Raw genomic sequence first — 20878 nt, 5'->3', positions numbered from 1 at the left:
TCAGAAAATCAGCAGTGGTAGCAAGGCAGAAGAAGTGGCTTTGCATATACCACATATTGAAAACATCTTAGCCACCTTAACTGTGGATTTAGTTACACTTCATTGTAATTTAGTTGCCAACAGAATTAATATAATCCAATTTGGAATTAATAGGAAAACAATGTCTCAGAAGAGAAACTGGGACTTGGCCAGCCAAAGGTACATCTTTAGTAGCCCATTCAGCTCTGACTGCTGAGTTTTAAGAATAAAATCAAAGCTGGACCCATTCAGGAGAATGAGGGCATTCTGAAAGCATCATTTTGAACAACAGTTCAGGGAACTGGGCATGTCTATCCTGAAAAAGAGTAAATGGCAGGAAGAACATGATGTTGTCTTAGTCTCAAATATTTGAAGAATTACATGTAGCAAAGAGTTGAAAACTCTTCTCCCTGGCTTCATGGTTGTGTAATCAGTATTAAATGGCAGACGTTTAGGTAGACAAATTTGTGCTCAGTAAGACCTAGAATTTCTGTGCTACCACAGGAGGAAAATTGTGAGCTTTGATAGGTAGTAAGTTCCCCATTTCTATTAGGTCATCTCTTGTCAGTGATAAATGTTCAGGGGAATTGAGAGATTGTCAGATGCGTTAGATTCTTTGAGATCCTTCCAAACCCATAGAATATGTGATCTTTAAATTTGTTCATCCAAAGGAAAAAAAAAAAAAAAAAAGCAAAAGCAAAAGCTTAATTTCTGTCTACACAAAGCCACAGGCCCTGATTCTTCAGGTTTTATACTTAATTCTACTTTCATTAGACACATAGTAGAAGGGCACTAAATAAGACATAATCATAGAGTGAATGTCAGTCTGATTGGATCTTGATTTTTAAAAATGTAATTTCTTGAATTAAGAAAAAAAAAACTCTGTTTTTGTGATACAGTAAAAGGTGAAAAAAACAAAGCAAAACAAAACAAAAACAACTGAGGAGGACCTGGAGGCTTAGCTAGGGTAGCAATGCTATTCACCATGTGATGTTGTTCAGTCTAAGGTTGAGGCAAATACTGGTAAAGGCCTAGATTCTGAAGTCATACTGACAGGAATTTACATTCTGACTTTGCCTGCTTCTAGCTGTGTGTCCTTGAGCAATTTATCTCAGCAGTCTTAGTCTCAGATTTTGTTCATTTGCAAAACTGAAAAAGCCAGAGTATAAGAAAAGAAAAAATATGAGATAACATATGTAACAGGCTTGGTACTTTTAGTGCTTGGTTATTATTGTGATAGTATCCTTACACGTGATATAATATCCTGAAAAAAACCTTGGGGGAATTTTCAACCTCCCCATCCTGAAAAGGGTTACCAGTTGGCTGAAATAATGTTCTGTTACAATGTGTTAAGTCTTTTAAAACTTTTTTTTAAATTTAAATTTAATTTTTTAAAATCTATTTTTCTAAATGGAATTACTAGGGATTGAACCCAGGACCTCATGCATGCTAAGCACACACTCTGCCAGTGAGGTATACTCTCCCCACCGTGACATGCAAGTCTTAATGAAAAACCATACCATCTGTTTTCTTGTAATATTTTCCCTGTGCCTAATTAAGCAGAGTTGTTTAATTTAATAAATTACAGGAGATTCTAGAATGGTTAAGACCTGCCCTCAAGAAGCTAGTCTAGTGAGAGGGGAAGATAAATGTACAAATATATACAGTTACATCAGAGGGGAAAAGAAAAACTAAGCAAAGTTATATAGATTCAGAGAAAGGAGGAGATGCATTTACTCAGTTAATTCAATGGGAGACTTCATGAGGGAGGAGGCATATGATGGAGGCATAAAAGAGAGTGTGGAATTTAGAGAGATGAAGGAAGACACTCTAGGAAGAGTTAAAGAGTCTGAAAAAGGCATGGACAGAGAACTGTGTTTAGTGTTTATAGAAACCATACTCCGGTGGCTGGAAAGACTTTTGGAAGCCTGGAAAATTAGGGGCCCTCAACCAAACCCCTCTCCTGATTTAAGTCACATTCCTCTCTACCATTTGTCTTACTTACCTGGCCGTCTTGGGCTTTATTTTAACTCACTTCCCAGCCTCCTCTCTTAGAGCTTCCCTCCTATGCTTATTCCACACAGACATAAGGAATCCAATTCTCTCTCTCTCTCTTATTCATTCTCTCATTTCCTCAGTCTCTCTCTCAGGACATATACTATTAATTTCGTTTTCTCAAATCTGCAAAGTTCTTTCTGATCCTTCTGCCTGGAATTTTCCACATCCCCATCTGTTCCACCAGTCTGTAATTCCCTAGTTTTTTGCTTTTTATTCTCTTTTTTGTATACTGTAGCTACCATTTCCCACAGAAAGTTTTCCCTGACCCCCCTGTTAGATACCTCCTGTGTACTTCAATCTGTTTGCCACACTTTTCTATAATTTCCTTTTTTCCTGTCTCTATGCTCCATCAGCCTATAAATAATGCACGAGAGCAGGAATCGTATTTTTCTCTGGTTTCTCCATTACCTAGTACTGTAGTTGCCAAGGAGCGTGTACGTGCACAGCAGTTTTTCTTGGTTCAGTAAATGGGTGAGTAAATGGGTACTGGAGTAATTAGCACCTTAATGTATTGAGAGTTATGAGCGTATAAATACGGACTATCCACACCAGTGGCATAAGGATAGCGTGGCTAGAGTTCCTAAGCAGACTGGGCAGCTGAAGCACTGTCTTGATTACACACTAATGACTAGTCAGTGAGACATCTCTTTGGAATTTACTCAAATGAAAGCAAGTGGTGAGTTTAAAACATGAGAAAAAAAGATTAACAACAATATAGTAAAAGGAAAAAAAGATTTCTTCCATATTTTGTGCCAAATAAAGGTATACTAAAAGTCCAAGATATTGGTAAAGGAGAGTATCAGTTATATAGTTGAGACAAAAGTGAATAACGGAACATACTTTTTAATAATTGTTATGTCTAATTGAGTGGTATGAATAATGGCTGAAATTGATTAGTGAAACTTTACATAAACATGTAAATGTGTTTTTTTCCATCTATAAGACCAAGTTTCTATTTTACATTCATGTTTTTTAAAAAATTAGTAAAAAGAAATGTGCATGTGAAGGTGTGAAATGGGTGATTTATAGCTAGACTGAATAAGCTCTGTCTTTGTTTCTGGAGATTCCTGGGTGTCTGGTGTTTTGACTGTGGGCTAAGATAGGGACAGTTAAATTTAAGATATACTGTTAGAGATCATAAACTCCCTGGAAGCCCTCTGGGTCAATTTTTTTTTTTTTCTTTTAACTAATGGTTTGCAATTGATCTCATTAGTTCAAAAAACTTAGCTTGAGCTCCCCCACCAAACCAAGATTCCTTGCATAGATCTTGGTGATACAGGACAGAGACACAGGGGCCCTTGGGGAGCTGGCACATGAGACACCTCTTGGCTTTCAGATAGAAAAAAACCTGCACTCTGTTCCTCTTGTTGTAATATATTATTTAATTTTAAAATAAAATTTTATACAAGTATGCCCTCAGTTGATATATCTGTGGGGAAGCCAAGCTTAATTTCAAAGATTTCAACAAGGTTTTAAAAGTATGCAAATAAGATTATGATAGTGCTAAATTACACATAGTTACTTTTTCTGAAAGGTATGGGAAAAATTTCAAGACAAGATTGACAAATGAGAAAGTTAGTCCCATACATGGAGAATGAATTTTAGTGGGAACATAGTCATGATGTTATGCTTACAGGCAAAAGTGTGTGTGTGTGTGTGTGTGTGTGTGTGTGTGTGTGTATATTTAAAATAACTACCTAGGAATAAAACTGTCTAGGAGTAAAAACAGTAGAAAAACAAGCTAACAAATAAACATACAAAAAAAGTCTAAAGGTTATAGTTGACCACAATTTAAACCAAAATCTATAAAGTTGTAAAGCTTTATGACATTTCACAATAATCATAATTTCTGTGAGAAAACCATTTCTGGACAAGAAGCAGAAAAATTATTTGTTCTAAGTGTATTTATAAACTGTGTGTGCTAGAGTTTAACATTTTGAAAGCTTGCTATGACTAGAGAAAACAGGGTACGAATTGATTGTCACAATAGAAAGTTGAAATGTTCCAGGCAAAACTAGATGTCAGTTAGGAACTCTCCACAAGTGAGTAAGAAACTAGCATCAGATTTTTATATAGTAACGGGGGATTTGAAGACACTATGCTTGACCATAATCTTGCCTTTTTCTTTGCCTACTTAGGAAAGAGAACAAGTTTCAGGACAGACACTACAGGTGGAAGGAAGGTCTAAGGTGAAAAAGCATTCCCTTCATGCTGAGTTACCACCAAGTGATTAAAGCCTTTTGATTTCAAGCTGTTCTGAGACCTGAAGGGTGAAATCCTGCTATCAGTGGAACAGGATAAAATAAGGGACGGGAAAGCATGGAATAGGCCAAGGGCTTTCCTACTCCTGAAAAATACATGAGGAAAGTTCAAAAATTCTCCTTCAAGCAGAATAAAGAAAAATCTGAGTTAAGTTAATACCTGGTAGAGAAGGGTTGATGTTCAGTGTGAGAAGAGGATGCCTTCATACTAAGGGCAGGAATTAAGCTTAAGCATCCACTGAATGTGAGTCACTGCGCAGATGCTGGGGATACAAAAAGGACGAGATCCAAGCACAATTCACGCCTTCGAGACAGCTGTCTAGAGAGGGAGGCGGACCTGTATGTAGAAGGTCCCACTGGGGCACTAACGATGCACATATAAAGACTGGGGATGACGGAGCCTAGGCAATGGCGGTACAGAATGCCAGGACCCAGTTAAATTTGCATCTCGGATAGATAATATTGTTTTTGTTGTTTTAGTAACATATACGTATATATGATTACTTGGGACATACTATGAATATTAAAAAAAATTATTCACTGTTTGTCTAAAACTCAAATTGAATTTGGCATTCTGTAGTTCAAATGGCAACCCTAAACGCAAGAAAAGATGTCACAGAGGTCTGAATACCCACACTGAGAGTTGAGGGAAAAGAGGGAGTCAGAGGATGAGAGGAGATGAGTGCGTGCCAGATAAATGAAACGGTTTATGCAGAAGACGACTGCACTGGGTAACAAGAAAGGCTCAGGTGCTGCATAAAGTTCTATTTTTAAGCAAAGTTTATGAAGCGGTGACATCTGGAGAAGTAAGCAAGGGTTAGATAATAAAGGGTTGGTATGTTATGATTCGTCCTGGGAGCAGTAGGGCCCCACAGAAGGAATTTAAGGGATGACAGTATCAGATCTCCTTCACAGGAAAGTTACTGTCTTCATGGGAAAACGGATTGGAGACAGGAAGCGGGAGCAGAACTACTGTCCAGGCACAATGTGCATCCACTCCAGGGGCACGTTAGTTAGAATCACATGGAGAGTTTAAAACACGGATGTCCTGGCTCCATATCTGAGATTCTGACTTAACAGGTCTCACATTCTTTTGATAAAATAATTTTATATCAAAAGAAGCATACATACACTGGAATGAAATGCAATGTGTTTTTGTAAACAAATTTTTACACTACTTCAGTGAGGTATGATTTACACACAAAAAGGGGTGCATAGTTACTGTGTATGACTTGATGAGATTGGAGATGATCATGCACCCATGAAAAAATTCACCTTCACAATCTGTGTCTTAAAAGCAATAAATCATATATGCCTGCCAATGCATCCAGCAAACTAACTGTTTATAATTCCTACAAAATTCATGGTTATTTGTATTTGTTAGATTTAAGAATAAAAAGTCATGGGACAACACATAATTATACTTCTCTTAAAATCAAGTCATTAAATATTTGATTGCCTGATTTGTTTCTTGGGTGTAACATATCAAATGGAAAATTAAAGAAAAAAAAAAAAGAAACAAAAATCACTGCCTCTCCAATAGCACGTAGCAATAATTACTGTGATTCACAGACCGCAGATTCTGTGACAAGCATTGTGAAGCCCTCTACCTCTCTGCTCCTACTTGATTCTCTCACTTATTAAAATAATTATTGGTTTAGTCATTTTTATAAAAGAATCTTTTCTAATTCGAACGGAAATTCAGATTGGATCTACTATCATACTCACGAGGGTAAAACTAATGTATTAATTTGCCATTGCATTCAGCTAAAAAGAATAAATGAAGTTAAATGGTAGCTTAAACAAAGTAAAGATTTCATTTATTATCATAGAAAGAGAAGTCTGGAAGTAGGCATTTGGGGGCTAGCATGGTGGCTATATGCTGAAATCACGATTTGGGGCTTTGATTTTTATATAGAAAAATGGTTTATAGAAAAAACCCATCCATGACTACTGTGTCCATTGTTTCATAGTCAAAAGAGTATTTCTTAAGTTCTAGAATTTAATCTTCCTTTCAGGTAGAAAAGGAAAGGCCAGAAGTTGGCAGGTTCTTGCCATCTGAGTCAGTGTCTCCATTTTAAGATCCTTTCTCCAGCCCCGTATAGAAACTTCTAGGTAAGTATCAGTAGCCAGAAATGTGTCACATAGTCAGACATAATTGCAAAGGAGGCTGGGAAATACAACTTTTTATTTGAGCACTTTGCTACTACAGAAAAATCAGGATCCTATTAAAAAAATTAAAAATAAAGGGGAGAATATATTTTGTAGCAAACAGAAATCTGTATTTATGAAGGGACAGAGCTAAGATATGAAGCTAGGTTTTCTAATATCCAGCCCAGGGCAGATACGCTGCATTACACTGCATTACAGAATGTCCCTTAGTTGCCCTGGCCTCAGATACATGATAAAACCAGAATAGAATAGAATAGAGAGTAGAATTCACTGCTTTGTGAATCTAGTAACTGTCACAACATCAGTATACCCACCAGTAGGGAGTGGAACAGTTGGGGAAATCTGTATAAATATGGTGGGTCATAAAGGACAGGTGAAGAACTTCTTTCTTTTATAGTTTATTCTGCTGATAATTAAAATCTTATAAAATATTTTGTCTTTGTCCAGATGACCTTACTTGACTGAATTAGTTTAAATATTAGAGAAGAAACGTCAAGAATGAGAGAAATATGCTCTCATAGGTGTAAAATACAATTTATTTTAGGTCCTTGCATGAAGTCTAAGGCCACTGTAGCAATGTTGATTTATTACTATTTCCATTCCCAATTTTTATCAGGCACAGAAGCATACTTCTGCAGAATTATAGGAGCAAGGTTATTTTAAATGCTCAAATTGCTCTAGTTTTAGCATTTGATACCTTTGCCATACAAATCCATATTCCTGACCTTGACCAAACCCTATATCATGGTGTTATTGAAATCATTACAAGATCATTAGGGGCTATTTGTTTTTCAGTTGGTCCTTGCTTGAAGATCAAGCCACTTACATGATATATGGATAAAGTATACTAAGTAGCAAATAAAAGTCATGCGGAATTAAATTAACTAAATATATCCTAACTGCAGATAAATATCTTAAAAAGAAAATCACTTATTTTTTAACGTAATCAGTTGTATGGTAGGAATAAGGCAATTTACAATATCAATGTATAGTGTTTACTTTAAAAAATGTGAAGAAGATACTTTGATGAATGTGGTCAGTTCCAAAACTAATTTATTTTATTCTAAAAAAAAAAAGTGAGGAACTTGTCAAGCACATGTCAAAAATTAGAAAGCTATTACTGGTGTCATTTAAGCCACTGATACTCATTAAGCACAATTTCTCAGTCAGTCAATAGACTCACATCTTAACAGAGAAAGATCCTAAGTTATATCTATAAGTTCAAACTGGCTCTACTCATGTACTAAATAGTCAGAAATTTTCTATAAAATACATAACAAGGAAGGGTTTGAGGTAAGACACTTATGCTATTCCTCACAGTTAGGTTGTAACACTTGGCACAGTGGCCAGTATATAATAAAATGTAATAAATATAAATAAATTAATAAATAAAAATATTAAAATAAATTGGTGACAGAATGTCTGGATAGATATATTAAATGATATTTAAAGAAGTACAGGACAGCCTAGTTGTTTCAATGTTATCTGTTTTATGGTTTAAGCTACCATATATCACCTGATATTTAATCATGTTTGAGTATAGCTTATATATGAATATGCACATATCTTGAAAACATTTATTTTTTATTTTTTATTTAGGTCAATAAGACTAGTCAACTTATTGAAATGAAACTTACTTTAGGTTTTATTATATTCTGGTTCAGTTTAAGGACAAGTGTTTATATCTTATTTGCTTCAAAACTTCTAGGTAAGACAATTAGAAGCAATACAGCTATGCACCTGTTGCCTATGATATTGGGAATATCCATTTTCTTTACCCATAACTGTCATATCAAATAAATAGGCTAAGAGCTTACCTGTGATAAATGCACTCTGTTTAATGCAACAAGACAGTCTCTTAATTTGAGTACCTAGCATAGTGTCAGCTGAATCTTCTCTGCTGATTTAATTAGCAAGAGCTCAATGTTAATTATTTTGCATTTAAACATTTGAGTCTCACAGATGAAAATATATATATAATCCTTTTTCAAAATGAAAAAAAGCCCAGTAATAAAACAATTTGGTTTTTAAGGGTGTGTAAGTGTGTTAAACAGCTAATGAATTATTCAACACTCTACATCCTTGGAAGATGTACAGATTTTAATGAGCGTCTCTAATTTGACTTTCATACCATCTTACATTATTTTATTCCAAGTTGTTTTTATTGAATAGTGTTCATTAGGAAAAAATTCATCAGTTTGCCATATTTTGCAAATGAGGGAAGATGAAATATTTGTCAGGAATTCTTAGTGTAGTTTTTGTTCTAGAAGTCCTTCTATCGATAAAGAGTTTTTAAACTAATTCATTATACTGCCCTATAGGAGGTAAGCAAAATATAAGTGGAAATCTTCTCGTTTTGGTTGTGTTTTTATCCAGAAGCTACATGTCAAACTATTACCTAGAGCCCAGTTTTTAATATGCTAAGCTATTTCAGTGTGCATTACCTCTGAGTTCCTGGCTTAGACAAAGCTTAGTAGGAGAGAATGCTGGGTATAAAATTTTGCTTCATCAAAATTGTTTCAGAAGGACAGAAAACATCTTTTACTCCTTTTACTGGCAAAGTGACATTGGGATATATTTGGATGGTTCTAGCCATTCAATGCCAAGAAGAAAGGTTTTTGTTTTGTTTTTGCTTGGAGATAAAAATTAAAGAGGGGCAACCTCAAAATTACTGTGTTTGAGGATGTCATACCCCAGAGGGCAGAGAGATACGCTCATATCAAAAAATCTGGACAGCAGTGCACCAAGGGGTTAGTAAGGGAAGTCACCAGGTGTGAAGAATTTGGAGTGTCTCCTTGCTTTCTTCTCTTTGTTTATCTACGTTTTCTGCAATATACATGCTTTGTTTTTTGGAATAATATAGGTTTACAAAAAGGCATAGTCAGAAAATTCTAGAGCTAAAGGGTTGAGGTAGAAGTGAGTATCTAAAAGTATCAAAAGGTACTATTTCAGAGCACAAGATGCCAGTATAATTTAGCCTCAAGCCCTCACTGGTGATTATATCTCTGTGTTGGTTGCTGTTTTGAAGCCACCTATTAAAAGGTCAGCTGGAGTCAGTTAATGTCATGGTCTGTCTTGGTGTAGAACATGGATCTGTGGGGAATCAAATACTAAAAGCAAGGAGCAGGGACTCAGAGAAATCTTCAAGAAAGAAGATACATTTGGGAGGGTGAAGATGGTCTAAAATGGGAAATAAGTGAATGCCAGACTTTGTCCACTTAGTTTTGTTAAATTCAAAAGAATTTCCAAGAAAGTCAATCCAGTGTACTTAACACTAGCCCAATGCTATAATACTCTAATTTATTTTATTTTGGATTTAGAATTCAGTTTCTTGCAGTAGTTTGGGGTCCCTGTTAGGAAACTAGCTCACTTTGCATAATGAGAGGGGTTTTGGATAACGGTTAAGCACATGGGTTCTGGAACATGACCTTGGGAAGGTTGCTTAATTTCTCCAGAAATTTTTTTTTTCAATTCAAATGGACTTGAGTTTGGAATTTTTAAGCTACAGATTTCATACAAGTCATGGGAGATCCGCAAATAATACTAAGAACAACAATAAAAATATTAGTAACCCTTGTTGAGCATTTATTATATGCATGTCCTTACTTTATTCTTACAAGGAGCAATGGAGTGAAGTAGTGAAATACCCTTGTAAATAATAAGAGCTTAGTAAATACTTCCTTATGCTTTCCTCTAAAACTTTGTTAATGGTATCTAAAAATGGTATATATGGTTGGCACTGTGTTTCATATTAAATTCAACAATTATACACATATATACATATATATATATAAATATTTTCTAATGCAGGTAACAGATTGACAATCTATGGGTTCAGTGTTTTGGTTCTGACTGCTGCTATAGTAAGGTATACAATCTGAATTTTCTTAAATGTTGTTATCATTTATTTATCAGTCAATGTACAAGACAGTAATATAAACACTATTAATTTCTTCAATCATGAGGAAGTGGAAAAGGAATATTTGAAGCTAGCCCAAATTCTTCCCATAGATTTATAGTTTACATGTGGGGAGGACTTCAGGGCATTTGAGAAGGTTGACCGTACGCAGCCATCTGATTTGATCGAGGGGGCCTAGGGCAATGATGACATGAAGAAGAGAACTGAGTGTGCTTTCACGAATCCTCTGGGCCAACTCTAGGCCATCTTCCATTCTTGATTACTGGCCTTCCTTTATAATTGGCAGAATAAAATGTAAGCAAACTTCCTTAAGAGACATTCACTGGGTCTAGACTATTCCTACAGATACAGGCTATTACTATATCAATTCAAAATTAAAACAAACACATACTCAATCAAACAAGTTGTAATTTCTTAGCTAATTGTTAGTCAATGGCTTGCTCTTTCCCATTATTCTGTGCTCTTCATGGGCTCCATTTTTTCCTTATCCAGTGGTCTGGACCCATATTAGAGAATTTGTGTTAATAAAGATAGTACATCATTGAAGGAAGGTCCCAATACTGGAACCAGATTGCTTTGTTTGAATCCTTAGCTCTATCTTTTACTCTAAGACTCTTGAAAGTAACTTAACCTCATCATGCTGCAGTTACTCATCCTTCAGATGGAAAATAATAGTATCTACTATATATATGTTATATATATACTATATTCATGTTATAGTGTCTACTTATATATATATATATAACTGGGAAGAGGGGAAAAAAGTTACCTCAGTTCTTAGTCACCCAAAACAAATGAATTTTTAACGAGAGACAGAAAGTGTTATGTAAATAGAAGATTTTATTAATGAAGTAGAAAGACAGTAACATACAGTACACTCCTGAGAACTGGGACCAGCCAACCCAAGAGAGGAAAAATGGCGCCTCTCCGTTCTTCCTCCTGGCTTTTATCCTGGCTTAAGGGGCGTCTTAGTGATTGATTGATACATGGCTCAGTTCCTCGTGCTCAGGTACGCCCATCCCTTTTGTGCATGTTCTTACCCATGAAGCAAACAGAGAAACCCACGGGAGAGGGCTCAAACTGTAATGTTAATTACATTATAATGAGCATTAAGTCAAGTTAAGCCGGGTCCTTCTCTCTATTGCACAGCTGTGAGTATTTAATCCTAGCCGGCTTCTTTATTAACCCTCATTTAGAGAAAGTAAAAGTTTTTGGAGCCTCTTATCCTCATTTCTATCTAACTGCCATATTATATATATATAAAATTTGTATAGAAAATTTAGGACAGCAGATATCATATGGAAGGGACTGTATAAGTGTTCCAAGGATTTTTGTCCAGGATCCCTATGACTCATTCTTAAGTATCATTAAACTCCATTCCTTGTAGATGCATCATTATGAGAATGTGAACCCTAATTTCATTCTTTTAGTTTCGTTCATTTTTACTCATTTGCAGTTTGACCTACCTTAACCTATTTCCACCTCCACCCATGCCCTTATCTCTCACATGGTCTTATCTCTATTTCCAGCCCCACCACTAACCTCTCTGGTCCCCCAGAAGAAATTCTGGTGCAACATCCACATGTCCTCCAGTACCTGAAATATCTGTAAGCTGCTCTTTGTATTTAATCCTTAAGCCTTATGCCAAAATCGACATTCATTTATTATCCTTCACCTGGAAATAAAACCACTAGCCTCTGTTCATTCTGTAATTATACCTCCGATATACTGCTCTCTAGTATAGTGGTTAAGGGTGAGTAAACGTCTTAATTTCTCTTGATCAAGCAGAAAGCCCGCAGTCACCTAAGCGCTGCTGCAGCAGCAGCAGCTTTTTCACAGCTGTTTAGGTCTCATAATTGAAATTACTAGACTCAGACTACCTCCGTATTAGGAAATGAATTGTGCTCCAATATCGTGAACTCCTTGATAAATGGGCAGTGGTAACAGCAGAATCCTTAGCACTTAGCCTATTGACTGACCATATTCGGTACTTAATGAATATTTATTGAGTTGTATTACATGTCGTAAGTAAATGACCTGGCAAAACTGTAGAATGAAGTACTGAAGGAGCCGAAATACCATTTATCCTGGAGCTTCTCTTTGTGTTACAGGCACAGTTATAGGTCTGGAAAACAAGAGATAATGGCTGGGCTTTTCCTTCCTTTGTGGAATTCACTGTTTAGATTCATTCAAGTTTCTACAACTCACTCCCAACACAGAAATACAACACTATCACAAAACATCCTGACAAGGGTATGAATCGTGTTGCACTTGAGAAACATGCGGGGAAAATGCACCTATTTAATAATTAACCTACCAGCAGTGCTAACCAAGGACAAAGATCAGTGTCTTATAAATTCCATACTATACACTTTTCTCCAAAAATCTCGAGTTCCTCTAGTTACTTCTTATCAAATAAATGTTTCAATTACCATCAAATTTTCAAGGAGCTATGAATGCAGTAAAGCATTTACTTTTGGATAAATTATTTTATTTTTGGATAAAGGGAAGTCCAGATCTTACACGGCTTTGACAACAATCGTAAGGTTTCTTGAAATTAGGCCAGATTTTCCTGAAGCATATTTTCAAGGCAATTGTCTGAAAAGATATCCTTGGATAAAGCATTTCTCAATCAAATAAGTTTCAGAAGCACTCCATTCTATGCCCCTACCTTAAAGCTTGAGAGTGAATTTAGGCATACTGAAGTATCTGAGAAGAATTTTAATAAGGAAACGTATATAAGATGAATTAGCCAAATGATTCTCAAACTTATTGGACTGCAGAACTCCCCTGATTCTCGTCCTGTTTATAGCTTGAGTACCACTGGTATTTGGAGGATCATCTTGCATTAGGCTGAACTTACATCATTTCTCTGAAGGGTAAATGCTGAGAAGATACGTATTACTTTTTCATTTCACCCATACAGGATTCTAGAGTGAAGTTAGATTCTAGAATGATCTCTTGTATTTAGCACTAGGAATGCCTACTAGCTGGTTCCTACATGAAACATAAGGAATTTCTTTTGTTATTATTATTGTGATTATTTAATCATGCCCCTCTGTGTGATGAGTGTTGTCACTTAAATACCCTCCCCGTGTGGTCTGAATGCTGAAACACTGCAAGTGGAGCGTAACAATGAGTAAGTAAGTGAAAAACAGGGCAAGCACACAAAGAGACTTTCTTTTCTTCAGACGGCCTATTCTCTTGACTTCTATGCCTTGAAAGAGAGTAGAAGCACCCCGGTGAATGCTACCTTTTAAAAAACAAAACCTGTTTCAAACAGTGTGTACACCCAGTGAAACCGTGTTTGGGCCAATGGAAATGCCCTCAGCTAGAATCCAAGACTCAGGCCTACTTGTGGATCAATGGCCAGTGTCAGGTCCACATCCACTGTTACTGCTTCTAGCTTCATGAGTCATTGTTTTAAATCTCACCGTATCACTTAAACAATTTCTCTAACTTACTGTCGACTGAAATAAACGCGCGGTTTTATCTGGGGGGAGGACTCGAGCCGGGATGACAGCCTCTCAGATCGCTCAGAGGGACTGCTCCGAAGAGGTAGGGGAGGAGCTAGGATATGTAGGAGCTTTACAACAAAGACCAGGTAGTTGGAACAATAAAAGATTGCTTGTTATCTAAAGAAAAACAGGCATCTCAAGTTAAAGAATTTAGCGCTTTTCTATGTATGGGAGGAAGCAAACCTTTGGGCTCACTGAATTCATTCCTTTGACCAGCACCTAGCTATCTAGGGCGGGTATCCTGTCCTTTCTTACTCTGAGTCCCCTCAGAGAGCACCACTGTGAGTGGCTGCAGAGGCTGGGCTGCAGGCCTGTCCTCACTTGGGGGGGTGGCGGCAGCTGCTGAGGACTTGGTTTCAGCATTCTTTGTTTACTGTTATGGTTACAGTATTTTCATTCACATTGCAGTATTTTCGTTCACATTACTTTGAAAATGCATCTTATTTCTATAGTTCATAATGTGTTGTATTCACCACTCTCTTTTCTATTCAAATGGTATGTCTCCTGCTCCTTTCAAGTTGAGAAATAAACAAACTTCTGGCCTTTTGTATTCCTTGGTCTCTGCTGAAAAGGACGTTCTCAGGGGTCACTGAGAAAGCCTCTTCAGATAATGGATTCAAAGATCAAATAAAAAACCCGGAAGAAAAATTTGCTAAGGTGACTCCTGTTCTTTTGACTGTCACGGGGACCTACCTCATTCCATTTTTTCTTCTTGTTCACAAAAAGAAGGTAAAACTTTGACATTTTCTGCTAGAATAATCTTGCTAAAGTTAAATATTAGATGGTTCTAAAGACTTAAGAGTAAATAAATGTTAATGGCTGAAGACCTAAACTAGCCATTTGTGACCACCATGATAAGGAGAAGAAAAAGGAGTTGATAGCACAAAAGATTCAAAATGCAAAGTTTTTTTTTTTTTTTTTTTAGTAAACAATTCAAAACTTTCCCTTTATTTCACTCCACCAGGAATACTTCTGCTGCTGGTTAGAATTTACAGAACAGAAAAAAAAAATAGCTTTCTTCTACTGGTAATAAGAAATTCAGACAAAATAAAATAAAAATCATACTTTCCTATGAAGGTAGCAAAGAAACTAAATAAACTGAATTTCACAGAGAAACCAACCCTCCAGAGAGGAGAAGAGCAGCTGTCACTTCCAGCTGGGGGTCATCACTAGGTTTGGGTTCAGACTATGATGCCAGGACTGAGGACAGGGAGGGCCAGTGGAATGGAGTATAGCTTGCAAGAACTCCAACTCAGCTAAGCACTTGTACCTCTCCACTCTCCCCACCCTCCAGCTGAACTATGAAACTGTTAAAAAAAAAAAAAAAAGAAAAGAAAAGCTTGGTAAGTAAAGAGAAGTCACCTAGTCTAGGACATTCTCCAAATGATTGGATTTTAGGACTTCATGGAATTGAAACCAGTAGGGAAGCAACCCCATCTGAAACTTCAGCCAAGCCTTCCAGCTCAAATGCAGACAACCATCAAAAGCGAGCAGAACAGAGCCGAGAACAGAATAGGGCCAAGAAGTAGATGGATACTTATATAGCCCATTGGTTTCAACCATGCGCCAATGCAATTCAAAAGGGAAAGAACAACATTGTAAAATGATTATAAATCAATAAAAAAAAGTTAAAAAAAAAGAAAGTAATGTTAACAACTTGATATTCATATGAAAAAAAATGAACTGAACTCCATCATAAACTAAACACAAAAATGAATTTGAGTAGATCATACCCTTAATGAAAAAGTTAAGATTATACAACTTCACATCCTTTACTGTTGTCACACTTGCCAAGGAACAGACATTGCAGTTGTGTCCCCACCAGCTTTGGCCTCACGTTCCTCAAGGGAGAACCTTCCAGAAACCAGAAAAATGGCCTTGAGGCTCTTGAAAGCCAGGAGAGAAGAGATATCTGTGTCATTCCATGATGTGGCTATGGACTTCACCCAGGAAGAGTGGCAGCTTTTAAAAGTCACGCTCAGGGGACCCTGTACGGGGATATGATGCTGCAAGACCATAGCAGCCTGGTGTCTTTGGGGACTCCACTTTCTAAACCAACCCTTGTCATTCTGCTGGAGCAGGGGGAAGAGTCCCAGAGAGGGGAGAGAGGATGTCCACCCAACTCTTGTTCAGCAGATCCAAAGGCAGAAATTCCACCTTATTCCTCCTCCACTCTGGACTTGCGCAGTCAGCAGTTATGCCCACATGTGCTACGTGACTGTCACCTTCTCACCTGCCCAGGCCTGTCTGCAGGAACCCTCTAAAGAGCAGATGTCTGCCCAGCAGGACAGAAGCAGCAGCAGCAACCACTCTCTTGTGAAAGCTTCTAAAGCCACAGAGTAGAAGGTGAAGACAGAGAAGGGGACCCCAAATCCTCGTGTGGAAGGACAAGGGAGAGGGTAAATCAAGAGCTTTCTCCAGCCCACCTGAACAACAGCCATTAAGCTCCAGGAAAGGCAAAACAGTGGTGGAAATGAAGATCAGCTCATCTGGGAAGGCAAACCCGTTAGAAACAGACAAAGTATTAATATGGGCAGAAATCTCAGGATTTGAAGACATCAATTGTGGAAATTGTGGGCTCTGCTTTAACCAGAAATCGGCCTTCTGTAGTCATCAGAGAGCCCACTTGGGAGGAAAGCCTTATGTTTGCCGTGAGTGTGGTCGAAGTTTTAGCTATCAGTCAGCTCTCATCATGCACAAAAGATCACACACAGGGGAGAAGCCTTTTCTGTGCACAGAGTGTGGACAAGCCTTTAACCACAAGTCAGACCTGGTCACACACAAGATGGCACACTCTGGGGAGAAGCCCTTCGTGTGTCAGGAATGTGGGCGAGGCTTCAGGGACAAGTCGAACCTCGTCACACACCGGAGGACCCACTTATGGGAGAAGCCTTATGTCTGCAGGGACTGTGAGAGGCTTTTCAGAGATAGGTCAACTCTTAGCAAACACCAGAGGATTCACTCAGGGACAAACCCTCATTTGTGCAATGAGTGTGGCCGGAGCTTTAGCCAGAAGTCATACCTCTTTAAAATACCCTCGGGAGAGAAGCCTTTTGTGTGTCAGGAATGTGGGTGAGGCTTTAGTGACAAGTCAAACCTCACCACTCACCAGAGGACACACTCAGGGGAGAAGCCTTACGTGTGCAGAGAATGTGGGCGCGGATTTAGGCGTAAGTCTACTCTCACCGCACATCAGAGGACGCACTCAGGAGAGACTTTTCTGTGCAAGGAATGTGGGCGAGACTTTCGGCAGAAGTCACACCTCATCAGTCACCAGAGGACACACTCTGGGGAGAAGGCTTATGTTTGCACTGAGTGTGGGCAGGGCTTCAGCCAGAAAGCAAATCTAGTCAGACACAAGCTGGCCCACTCAAGGGAAAAGCCCTCTGTGTGCAGGGAGTGTGGGTGAGGCTTCAGCCAGAAGGCGGCCCTCCTAAGACATCAGAGGACACGCTCGGAGGAGAAGCCTTACGTATGCAGGGAGTGTTAGCGAAGCTTCAGCGATAAGGCCACCCTCATCTCAGCACATATCAGAGGACACATTTAGGTGAGAAGCCTTATATTTGCAGTAGGTTTGGGGAAGGCTTGAGGCTGAAATCACTCCTCATTAGACACCAGAGGACTCACTTGTTGTAGAGAAGTTTGAGGCACAGTTTGCGTTGGTGAGGCTTTAGCAATAAATCACACCCATCACACAAGAAGAGACCACTTTAGGGGAAATCTCATGCAGGCAAGGGGTGCACTTCAGAGAGATGCACTCTCACCAGAAGACAGGAGAAGATCTACATGTGTAAAGGAGTGGTTCTCAGGTAGAAGCAATTTTACCCAATAAGTGACGGGGTGATGTCTAGAGACGCTTTTGGGTTGTCGCAGCTGGGAGACTGGCATCTAGTGGGTAAAGGCTAAAGATGCAGCTAAACATTTTTCCACGCAGAGGACAGCTGCCCGCAACTATGAATCATCCGACCCTAGAAGACCTGCCCCTTCCAAGGCTAGCTTTAGCTCCGGGGCCCCCCACTGGCTTGGCAGAGGGTTTCTTAGACTGTGCGGCACCTGAGCGCCTTCTTCCCTGGCCTCCTTCCTTCCCGCCTCCTCTGTATCTAGGTCCATCTGATGCTTCTCCCTGCCTTCTCTGTGTTCCTTTCCTTTTTTCCCTTAAATATGGTTTCCGCAAAAGTCTCTTTCACTTCTAATCTTATCTGCTTTCTCAGAAGACTCCAACTAACACGATTACAAAGAGAAAATGGTAATTTTATAGTGAAGCAACTTGGGCTATGTCACCTTAACAAAGTTAACCACTAATATTGGGACAGATTGACACCACTGGCCTCCTAATAGGATTCGCTGAAAAGGACACGTCATTCTTTTAAAAAATATTCCGACCAAAAAATGTATAACCTAAATCTTGTCATAAGAATTAGACAAACATAAATTTTAAAATATTCTATGAAACCATTGCCCTGCATTCTCCAAAAATAGCAAGGCCAAGAAAGACAAAGAAAGGCTGATAAACTGTTTCAAATTATATGAAACTATGGCGACACAAAGACTTAACACAATGCATGGCATAAGACTAAATCCTAGACAGAGGAGATGTAGTTATAAAAGACTATGGATTAGAGAATAGTATTTAATTGATATTAAGTCAATGATATATGCAGTGTAGAGTGGTCATGGTGATCCTATCCTTGCTCTGGAAAGACACAGGTGAGTTTTTAACGGTAAAGGGGCATTGTGACTCCAACGTATTTACAAATTGTTGAGGAAAAAAAGGTTCTCAAAGTGTTCATGGGAAACAAAATGTATATATGAAATATAAATGCATTTTCCAGGAGGAAGGGAAGAGAAATAGGGAGAAAGAACAAATGGAAAAATTTAAACCATTGGTAAATCCAGTTAAAAGGTACACAACAGTGCCTTTTTCTTTGCTTGTAACTTTTCTCTAAGTTTTATATTATATCAAAATAAAAACATTAGCACAAAATAACGAGGAAAGGAGGAAGGGCACAAGGAAGGAAGGGTAAGGAAAATACAAAGGAAGGGAGCTCCTGGGATGTTAGGCTGGTTGGTGGTCAGAGCACCAATCACAGTTAAAACTGGACTTGCAAGGCAGCCCAGATTGACTCCACTCCAGGAGAAATTAGAAAGAATGGTCTGTATCTTCACTGTGAGATAAAAGAAAGGGCTTGCACTCCTTTGAAATATCATACATTTTTCTCTAACTGTTCTTTTAAAATACACAGTGTTCTGAATATAATTAAAAATTACCAGATGTTGAATAAAGTAGGAAAATGTAACCTTATTCAAAAGAAAATAATAGGAGCAGACCAACAGATCATCCAGTAATTGGAAATGGCAGCAAGGACTTTGTATCAGTTATTATAACTATTGTAAAGAGTTTGGGGGGGAAAAAAGTAGGCTATTTCAAAAGGAAAATCAGAATTCCAAGAAAAGAACTAAACATGAATACTAATACTGAAATATATAATATGTGAATTTTTTCCTCCAGATCTGCCAGTGCAGTAAAATTAACTGCCATTTTCCTTCCATTTCTTTCTGAATAACTTTCATGGAGATTCAAATGAGTGGTTTAAATGAACCCAGAAATAACATTAGAAGGGAGCCATTGCTTTGAAATTTATTCATCTCCTCATTCTTTAAAACTTGGAAGACCGGTAACTAAACCCTGATCTAGTCAACCATATTATGAAGAGGCACTAAATTTAATATATGTTTCTCATATTTTAGACTCTAAAGATTTCACTACTTTTCCCAACTCTGCCACTTGCTTCCAAAGCTGATATGATTCTTGTGAAGAAATGTTTTTATTTCCAAATTTTAAATAGGATATTTGCTTTCTCTTAAGGCATCTGCCTGAGTAGTTTTCTTTTTCATAAATAAATTTTTTAAACTTACAAAATCTTCTAGCTCGAGCAAGAATCTTCTCTCTCCTTTTCTGTCTCTTTCACTGTCTCTCTTTTTCTGTCTCTGTGTCTGTCTGTTTCTCTCTCTCTAATGTATTTAGACCTACCCTGTTTCCTAATTTAGTAAATATAACATCTTAGCTTTTGCAATTTCAATTTCAAAAGGGTAATAACCATTAAAAGTTACAAATTTTCATGGTTGACCCATTTTCATTAATCAAAAGTCCTATATTAAATTAGGTAGAAAAACATTAAGCTGGCTAGATGTGATCCACTTACTGTTGGGATTAAAATGAGTGAAATTTCCAGGGAACGATTAATGTTTATTATAGAAAATGACCCTGCAATGTATATAATATGATCAAGATGTTTTGGGCAACTATGATTTGTGTTCCGTTTCTAGCTTTCTTTGACATCAGAGAATGATCTGAGTCCATCTTAATTCACCGTCTTAGTATAAAACAAACAGCATTTATTGGTTTGGGTTATTAAAACTTACCTATTTTTCTCCTTTTGGCAGACAGTCGGAGCTTAAATGACTATTTATTTTGTATATCTTAAATAAACCTCTGAAATTTAGAAGATTTTACTTGTCGTTTCACCTGCACACACACACACCACAAAACCTACAATTTCATGCATGATTCTTGTTATGAATACTTTCCTTGGAAAAGTTTGGGACTAAATGAGTAGCAAATGAATAAAGGCTTATTCTTATGAGCTTTATATAATCATTCCCTATGTGTAATCTTAGATCACTCTAGGATTTCTGCTCTAGTTCAAACACACACTGCCTTATGAGTCTAACATTTGGAATTAAAAGCAAAATGTGAGAGGAGAGAGCCAAAGGTGGTGCTAATCTGGAACTGTGTATATAAGAAGTGGGTAGTAAGTTTGTCCCCAATATCTTCTTGTCAAACTTTTCTTTCTGGAGTCTCCTCCAGCAAGAGCAGAAGGAATCTGGATAGAGGAATTCCTTTCAAGGCATTACATCCTCAGATAAACACT

General features: G+C 37.7%; 1 long non-coding RNA gene and 1 pseudogene across 6 annotated transcripts in view; both read left to right on the top strand.

Annotated features, from left to right (window-relative positions):
- Positions 1 to 20878, top strand: part of LOC141578851 (uncharacterized) — a 382879-nt gene that overhangs the window by 301702 nt on the left and 60299 nt on the right. The gene's annotated exons all lie outside the window — the stretch shown is intronic.
- Positions 15947 to 17436, top strand: LOC105076788 (uncharacterized; annotated as a pseudogene).

Source organism: Camelus bactrianus, chromosome 10 (genome assembly GCF_048773025.1).
Source record: "Camelus bactrianus isolate YW-2024 breed Bactrian camel chromosome 10, ASM4877302v1, whole genome shotgun sequence".
NCBI lineage: Eukaryota > Metazoa > Chordata > Mammalia > Artiodactyla > Camelidae > Camelus > Camelus bactrianus.
The sequence above is the reverse complement of the archived record's forward strand: the minus strand, read 5'-3'. Positions and strand labels throughout refer to the sequence as shown.